Below are 8,585 nucleotides of genomic sequence, written 5' to 3' on the forward strand. Positions count from 1 at the left end.
ATCTCTGAATCTCCAGGTAAATCACCATTCCCAAATTAATGTAATCACCCTACAGAATCCCCCACAACAGACGAGCACGCTCCACAATAATCTCATGCACATGCGAAGATGGTATGATGTTAGTACATATGAACGAGTTCCAAGCCCGTGCAAACCTGTTCATGCACGACGCAGGGAACGTAGAGTAGTCAGTAGTGCCCCTCTTAAACTTCCAATGAGTCTCAGGCACACAGAGAGTAGCAACGATGAGATCCAAATTAAAGTCCTCTGGAGTCTTATCGTTCCAAGTGTCCTGACCCACCTTCCTCGCAGGCTGCTCAATCACCGTCCTGATAGCCTCTGCACTGTACTCTACAGTCCTCCCCCTCACCACCGTGAAGCCATTCTTCTCTGCCTTGGCATAGAACTCCCGCACAACACTCATGGGCACAACAACGGGTGCCTCACAAAAAGAAACCCATCCCATCTCTAGAATCATCTCTAACAGCTTACCATCCTTCCCTGATGGCAGAAAACCTCGCTCCTTAGCAATAGGCTTCGAGAGAAGCCTCGTGTACTCCTCCTCAGCCTCAGGAGTAGAAAACCTTGGCCTCATATGCTTCTTTTAACTTGTGTTCTTCGCCTTTTGGGTGCCATCGGGATTGAAGAAGAAAGAATAAAAGCTTAAGTGTTTAGAGAGAATTTGTGTTTGAGAGTTGAGATGTGGTAGAGAAGTTATATATAAGTGTATGTATTTATAGGTGGAGAGGTATGAATTCTATAAGGAATAGAAGTGGGAATTGATTATGGGAATCATGGGAATAATGGAATTGATTAGGAGAGGGAATTATGGGACGTGGAAGAGTAAAAATTGGGTTGGAATTGATTTTGGAGTAAAAGTCCTGATTTTACCTTATAAAACTGTTAAAATTTTGTTTTTCGAACAGGACCCGGCGCGGCTGCGCGCTTGGACAGCGCGGGCGCGCTCACTCTCTGGAAAACCGGCGCGGGCGCGCGCTATAACAGCGCGGGCGTACTTGGTTACTGAAAAAACGGCGCGGCCACGCGCATGTTCAGCGCGGGCGCGCCCAGCTTCTGTAGTTGGCCCTGATTTTTTTTTTCCTGATTTTTTTTGTGTTTTTCTCCTTTCTCATTGCTTCTTTTACTTCCTAATGTACAACATACCTGGGTTGCCTCCCAAGAAGTGCTTCTTTTACATTGCTAGCTCGACGTAGACTCTCGAGATCAAATGGACAATAAACGACACTAACCACCTCGCAGTTTGGCGTGTCACCATAATAATGCTTCAATCTTTGACCATTTACCTTGAATGCTTGGCCCTTATCATTCTCAAAAATTTCCAACGCTCCATGTGGAAACACAATTTTGACAACGAACGACCCTGACCATCTTGACTTCAACTTTTCAGGAAAAGGACGGAGACGAGAGTTGACCAAAAGAACTCGTTGCCCTGGCACAAATGATTTGAGCACTAGACCCCTATCATGCCACCTCTTGACTTTCTCCTTATACATTTTGTTGTTCTCGTAAGCTTGAAGTCGAAACTCGTCAAGTTCATTTAATTGAAGCAATCTCTTCTTACCAGCTGCATCCAAATCCAGATTCAACTTCTTTAAAGCCCAATATTCCTTATGCTCGAGCTCTATAGGCAAATGACACCCCTTACCATACACCAACTGAATGGCGACATTCCTAATGGAGTCTTATATGCTGTTCTATATGTCCAAACAGCTTCATCAAGCTTCAAAGACCAATCCTTCCTTGATGGACACACCACTTTCTCCAAAATGCGCTTGATCTCTCTGTTAGATACCTCAGCTTGATCATTCGTCTAAGGATAATAAGCTGTATCAACGCGATGATTCACATTATACCTTTTTATCATAGCAGTGAACTTGCGATTGCAGAAATGCGATCCCTCATCACTGATTATAACTCTTGGAGTACCAAACCTTGTGAATATCTGCTTGTGAAGAAAATTAAGCACCACTTTCACATCATTTATTGGCAACGCCTTAACTTCAACCCATTTCGACACGTAATCAACCGCCAACAAGATATACTGATTATTACAAGATGAGACAAATGGCCCCATGAAGTCAATCCCCCATACATCGAAGACCTCAACCTCGAGAAGCATATTAAGCGGCATCTCATCCCTCTTAGACATATTACCCACACATTGACATCGATCACATTTTTAAATGAACTGATGAACAACTTTAAACAACGTCGGCCAAAAGAAACCTGCTTGAAGAACACAAGCTGCTGTCTTTTATCCACCACAATATCCTCCATAAGCAGTTGAGTGGCAATCTTGCAAGATCCCCCCAGTTTTGCTGTAAGGAATACATCTCCTGATGATTTGGTCAGCTCCTTGTCAAAAAAGAAACGGCTCATCCCACATATACCACTTCACCTTATGTAGAAACTTTTTCCTTTGAGCATAAGATAAGTCAGGAGGCATAATATTACTCACAAGGTAGTTCACAATGTCTACAAACCACGGTTCTTCTTCTTGCACTCCAAACAGCTGCTCGTCGGGAAAAGACTCATTTATCAATGTCTTATCCAAAGAAGTAGCATTAGGATTTTCTAAACGTGAGAGATGATCAGCGACTTGATTTTCAGTTCCTTCTGTCCTTGATATATAGTTCAAATTCTTGGAGTAAAAGAACCCATCTAATCAATCTAGGCTTCGAGTCCTTCTTTGAGACGAGATATCGAATCGCAGCGTGATCAGTGAAAACTGTCACCTTCGTCCCAAGTAGATAAGATCGAAATTTCTCAAAACCATAGACAATAGCCAAAAGCTCTTTCTCCGCAGTCGTATAATTTAGTTGGGCACTATTTAGGGTCTTACTAGCATAGTAGACCACATGAAATATGTTGTTTTTCCTCTGCCCAAGAACTGCTCCAACTGCATAGTCACTTGCATCGCACATCATCTCAAAAGGCTCATTCCAATCAGGTGCAGTTATGACCGGTGCCGTAATTAAACTCTTCTTCAATGTCTCAAAAGCTACAAGGCACTCGTCATCAAACTTAAAAGGAACATCTTTCTCTAACAGACTGCACAAAGGCTTTGAAATCTTCGAGAAGTCTTTGATGAAATGCTTGTAGAAGCCCGTATGACCAAGAAAACTGCGAATTCCTTAACCGAAATAGGTGGAGGAAGATTCTCAATGACCCCCAGCTTGGCCTTATCCACCTCAAGATCCTTACTAGAAACTTTGTGCCCGAAAATGATGCCCTGACACACCATAAAGTGACATTTCTCCCAATTGAGAACCGGATTGGTCTCAACACACCTCTTGAGAACGTGTCCCAGATTTTGCAAACATTCATCAAAAGAATCGCCAAAGACTGAGAAGTCATCCATGAACACTTCCACATTCTGGCCAATCATATAAAAAAATATGGCCATCATACATCTCTGAAATGTGGCCGGTGCACCACACAGACCAAAAGAAACTCGTCTGAAGGCGAAATTACCAAATGGACAAGTGAAGGTAGTTTTCTCCTGATCTTCTGGAGCGATACAAATTTGATTATAACCTGAATAACCATCCAGAAGATAATAATACTCATGACCAGCCAACCTGTCGAGCATCTGATCAATAAAGGGCAAGGGGAAGTGATCCTTCCTAGTAGCTTTGTTCAGCTTCCTGTACTCCATGCAAATTCTCCACCCCGTGACTGTCCTGGTAGGAATAAGCTCGTTCTTCTCATTTGCTACCACATTAATTCCACCTTTCTTTGGCACACATTGAACCGGGCTTACCCATGAACTGTCAGAAATAGGGTAGATGATCCCTGCATCTAGCCACTTAAGAATTTCTTTCTTCACTACTTCCTTCATGATAGGATTAAGTCTTCTTTGCTGCTCTGCCATAGGCTTGCTACCTTCCTCTAGCAGAATTTTATGCATACAGTAAGAAGGGATGATATCCTTGATATCTGGTATAGTCCATCCAATTGCCGACTTGAACTCTCTCAGAATCGTCAAGAGCTTTTCCTCATCGCTACCTGAAAAGTCAGATGCAATAATAACAGGCAGAGTAGATGCATCACCTAAAAACGCATACCTCAAATGCTCAGGTAAAGGCTTAAGCTCAAGAGTAGGAGTTTCCTCAATAGATGGGTTGAGGCGTTTAGGAGCCTTGCTCAATTCCTCCATTCCAAGAGATTCAAAAGGCATGCCAATCTTCCTTTTCCATGGAGAAGCATTCGAATACTGCAATTGTTCTTCACCTTCATCATTTTCACTATCCGAATTTCCCAACAAGGCTTATTCTAAGGCATCAGACCTTAGCAATTGATCAAGTTCCGATGTGAACACCGAATCGACCAACTCCATTTTTAAGCACTCCTCATTATCAGTAGGAAATTTCATAGCATTGAACACATTAAAAGTAACATCCTGATCCAGAACTCGCATTGTGAGCTCACCCTTCTGCACATCTATCAAAGTTTGGCCAGTTGCCAAGAAAGGTCTTCCCAAGATTATGGGAATCTTCTTATCCTCCTCGAAATCAAGAATGACAAAATCAGCAGGAAAGATGAGTTTATTAACCTTGACCAAGACATCCTCCACAATACCTCGCGGATATGTAATAGAACAGTCGACCAACTGCAAGGTCATATAAGTCAGTTTGGGATCAGGTAAGTCCAATTGTTTGAAGATTGACAAGGGCATCAGATTGATGCTAGCTCCCAAATCACATAAGCATCTGTCAAAAGATACTTTTCCAATAGTGCACGAAATAGTGAAACTTCCTGGATCTTTAAGCTTCGGAGGTAACTTTTGTTGCAGCACAACACTGCATTCCTCCGTGAGAGCGACTGTCTCCAAATCGTCTAGCTTCACCTTCCGCGAGAGAATACCTTTCATAAACTTTGCATAACTAGGCATCTGCTCGAGAGCCTCGGAGAAAGGTATGTTGATATGAAGTTTCTTGAACACCTCCAGAAACTTCTCAAATTACTTGTCCAGCTTTTTCTTCTGCAGTCGTTTGGGAAAGGGCGGTGGAGGATATATATATTTCTCCCCTGTATTACCCTCAGGTGAAGTGTGCTCAACAGTAATCTTCCTTGGTTCCACTTCTTTATCCTGCTGCACTACTTCTTTCTCAGCTTCAGCTTCTTCAGTCAACTCTTGAGTTTTTTCGGAATTCGCAACCTTTCCAGACCTTAAAGTAATTGCCTTTACCTGCTTCTTAGCTTCCCTCTTTCCTGGAACTTAAGTGTCACTAGGTAATGTACCAGGCTGATGATTTAGCAAGGCATTGGCAATTTGCCCAATTTGATTTTCCAAGGTCTTGATAGAAATAACTTGACTTTTGCACATAAGCTTCAGCTCTTCTAATTCAAATTTTTCAGTGGCTTGTTGCAGCTGGAGTTGCTGTCTAGGTGCATACTGTGTTTGCTGAAAACCAGGGGGGTTGTACTGTTTAGCTGGGTACTGTTGATAAGGCTGTTGAACCGCATTCTGAGCATTGCTCCAACTGAAATTAGGATGATTGCGGTTGTTGAGATGATAGGTGGCTGGCTCTGGTTGCTATGATTGCTGGAAGTTGCTCACAAACTGAGCCGATTCACTAGAAATTGCGCACTGATCAGTCTCATGGGCACCAGCACAAAGTTCACAGTCACTGGTGATTTGATTAACTCCATAATTAGCCAAAGAGTCCACCTTCATCGTCAAAGCCTTAAGTTGGGCATCGATAGCAGTTGCTGCATCCAACTCCAGAATTCCTGCGACTTTTCCCCGAGTCAGCCTCTGGGAAGGATTCTGGTACTCATTAGCAGCCATAAGTTCAATAAGTTCATAAGCTTCATCGTAGCTCTTAGCCCACAAGGCTCCTCCTAATGCTGCATCAAGCACGGGTCTAGAAGTAACATCCAATCCATTGTAGAAACAATTGATAATCATCCAATCAGGCATGCCATGGTGTGGACACTTCCTTAGCATCTCCTTATATCGATCCCAAAAATGCCATGAGCATTCTTGATTGCAGCAGTCTTCGCCATAGGGAAGAATTTAGTGAGAAACTTTTGAGCTAAATCTTCCTATTTAGTGATAGATCCTGGTGGTAGAGAATGTAACCAGCTCTTAGCCTTGTCCCTTAGAGAGAATGTGAAGAGTCGTAGCTTGATAGCATCTTCAGTCACATCATTAAACTTGAAGGTGTCACAGATCTCAATGAAATCCCTGATGTGTATGTTGGGGTCTTCAGTAGGAGAACCCCCAAACTGAACTGAGTTCTCTATCATCTGAATCGTGCTTGCCTTGATCTCAAAAGTGTTTGCCCTGATGGCTGGTCTGACGATGCTTGACTGAATGTCAATAATCTTAGGCTGAGAATAGTCCATCAAAGCCTTCAGATTTTCTGCTTGATCCCTCATCGCTACTACAACTGGTTCTTCAACTTTCTCTTCTTCTTCTACCTTCTGTTCTTCTCCAACAACTTCCCTACGAACTACCAAAAGTTCTTCCTCGGCTTTATCCAGTGTTCTCTTACGAGTACGCGAACGCGTATGCATACACCCTCGCTAGAGTACCTGAAATAAGACAAGGAAGTAGATAAGTAACAATGTCCGAGTCAATGAACTTTAACGACCACTGATGGAAAGCACATAAACTATCAATTAACACTGCAGTCCTCGGCAGCGGCACCAAAAAACTTGTTAGTCGCTAAACACACACTAATATTACACGCAAGTATAAGAGTTCACAAGTAGTATAGAATCTTTTCTAGTTCGTTCCCACAGAGACTGTATTGGTTAACTAATTAATTCACGCACCTAAGCAACAATGTATGGTTATTATTCAATGCTAAGACGATAACAAATTAAGGTTATTTTTAACTAAGAATTAAACTAATAATTATAATTACGAGAATAAGATTGATTGAATTAATAAATATGACAAATATGGGATTCTAACTTCATTAAATACTTCATTCAATAGCCTTATTATTCTTAACCTTAGCATGCAATGGTGATGACACTAATCAGACAACACGAAACTGATAATCGCCAACTTTCATTGCACAAGTACCATACTACCAGACATCCACAAAAGAGATAGAAGCTGAATAGACAGCAATTATATTGAGACCCTATATGTCTATAGAATTTGACAACATAACAATTTAAGCACAAGTTATCTATCTTGATTACATAGGGCAAGTAAGATGGTTAAAATTACTTACGAATCATGCATAACAAATACATGAACCTATGCTAGCATGGCAAGTTCTAAATCCTTAAATTCACTATCACTTCATTAAGAATTAACACACTATCTTATAAGTTCGCAACACTCATAAAAAGAATACGCACAAGCAATACTAGGATATCATATAATCACCATATACTAAGTCATCAACAATTTAACTAAAGAAATCCATAAATAAATTCGCTAGAACCCCACGATAACGATTAGCCCATAATCGGACTCATCATCAATGTGGGTTCCGATGAAAACATGATATAACAAACGTAGTCTTTATAACAAATAATTAAAACCAAGTACAAACAAGAGTATAGGTTCAACAAAACAAGAAACAAGCATCCAATATTACAACTCAAAACAACGATTCACAAGAATAAACTAGATCATCTTCGCCTTTGTTGAATTGTGCTATATGTCTCTTGTCGTCTTCTCCTCGTGCTCTGGTTAGTCTCTCCCTTTCAAAATGATCTTTATTTATCAATATATAGCAGCCCAATCAACCCAGGAGTCCAGAAAATAGAATTGTAGAGGATTTTATTATCCCGACACGGCACGGCCGCGCGCTTCATCAGCGCGGGCGCGCTGGCTCTCTCTACTTCTGGCGCGGCCGCGCGCTTCATCAATGCGGGCGCGCTGGACTTCTGCCAGAAACAATTTCTTTTCTTTTTCCTTATCTTGCAGCTTCGAGCCGGACTTCACGAGCTTTTATTCCAACACCACCTAGACACCATATTAACACCAAAACAATGCTAATTTACCTGATTCACAGATTAATGCCTGAAATGCAAAAGCACTAGAAAACACGTTAAAACACTTAACAACTTGAGTACAAATGCATCAATTCAAAGCTTATTAGAGCATAATAGAGTGTCATAATGCCACTCAACAGCTACGCACAACATAAATGTCTTTGATCGCGGAGGGAAGAAACTGACCATAAGGATCTCAGGTTGAAGCTGGATAAAAAGAAGGATAAGGTGGCAAGCAAGGTGGATGCAGAAATTTCAACATCCAAAGGTTCAAAGGGAAAAAAAAGGAGAAGCGGCCCTCTCAGGTGAAGGCAGGCAAGAGTAAAGCTGTACTTGAGGCTTCTGTAGAAGAAGAAGATAGAGGTTCCAGTTTCACCTTAACGAGAAATAGTATATACTGAATCACCTGTAACAGATGAGAAATAAGATTGATTCCTTGGAGAAGAAGTCCACAAGGTTAAGCAAGCAGATGAGGAAGCAGAAAACTGTGGGGTAGAAAGAGGTTACTCCCATTCAACTGAACTTTGAAGGTGAAAAGAAAGAAGATAGTGCTGAGCCAAAGAAGCCTACCTTTTATGATGTGGAAACTAAGCATG

The sequence above is a fragment of the Apium graveolens genome, chromosome 2, assembly GCF_009905375.1.
Source record: "Apium graveolens cultivar Ventura chromosome 2, ASM990537v1, whole genome shotgun sequence".
NCBI lineage: Eukaryota > Viridiplantae > Streptophyta > Magnoliopsida > Apiales > Apiaceae > Apium > Apium graveolens.